General features: G+C 47.7%; 1 long non-coding RNA gene across 1 annotated transcript in view; it reads left to right on the top strand.

The window, feature by feature from the left end:
• LOC108791405 overlaps positions 1-1,131 on the top strand; it is a 27,818-nt gene that overhangs the window by 287 nt on the left and 26,400 nt on the right. The window lies entirely within an intron of this gene.

The following is a 1,131-nucleotide window of genomic DNA, read 5'->3' as shown; positions in this document are numbered from 1 at the left end:
GAGGCGGGCAGGCCTGGGTGGGACTGGGAAGATGGTGGATGCTGATGGCCGGCTCTGTGTGCGGGCACTGTGCTGGGGCCATGGGTGCGGTGTCCCGCCTGGCACCTCGGAAGGCCCGGGGACACTTGTGGAGTGTGGCAGCCTTTGTCCCTGACACTGTCTCGGGGAAGTCCACAATCCATCTCCTGCATTGGGGACAAGCTTTACTCTCCCCAAATGCCTCTGATTGCCAGGGTCAGGTATGGAAACTTTCACCCATGGTACTGTCCCTGGCACCCAGCTCTGGTAATGTCGCCATGTTTGAAGCGCAGGGGCCGGCCGCACTAATAATGCCCATAACGTAACGCATGGCCCTGACGCATCTTATAAAACTGATTTACAAGACCGGTGCGCTCCTTTTGGCTACCTTCACACTGTTCTGCTGTGGTAACGCACACACGATGATGCATGTTCTTCCACTTGCTAATATGCACTGCCATAAGTCTGCCCACCACACCAACTCTTTAAAAAAATGTGCGTGTACTTTATAACAGTGCATCAGAACGCACGCATTATGCCCACGCTCACCTGTGTTTAGTTGTGGTGGGTAAACAAAATCAAAACGCACGTTATAAACAGTTCAATAGTAACGCATATCAAATGCAATAGAGCACCACACTGCATTGTGCCCGGCGGCACATGTCTCTTAGCAAGGTGCGTCGTGGTGCCATGAAGAATGAATGTGTCGCATTGCACAATACCGCAGCGCAACAGTGTGACCTGAGACTCGTATAAAATGCTTTAAAGTGATTATACATGTCGTGTTCTTTCACATGCATTCTACAGGGTGAAACAAAAACAATATGTTCTTTAACATGCATCCTACAGGGCAGAAATAGTACAGCGTGTTTTTTTACATGTATCCTACAGGGCAAAAATAGTATAGCGTGTCCTTTCACATGTATCCTACAGGACAGAAATAGTATAGCGTACTATTTCACATGTATCCTACAGGGTGACAATAGTATAGCGTGTTCTTTTACATGTATCCTACAGGGTGACAATAGTATAGCGTGTTCTTTTACATGTATCCTACAGGGTGACAATAGTATAGCGTGTTCTTTTACATGTATCCTACAGGGTGACAATAGT

The sequence above is a fragment of the Nanorana parkeri genome, unplaced genomic scaffold, assembly GCF_000935625.1.
Source record: "Nanorana parkeri isolate BGI_ZX_2015 unplaced genomic scaffold, ASM93562v1 scaffold549, whole genome shotgun sequence".
NCBI lineage: Eukaryota > Metazoa > Chordata > Amphibia > Anura > Dicroglossidae > Nanorana > Nanorana parkeri.
Note: the sequence above shows the minus strand (reverse complement) of the source record. Positions and strands in the feature narration are given on the sequence as shown.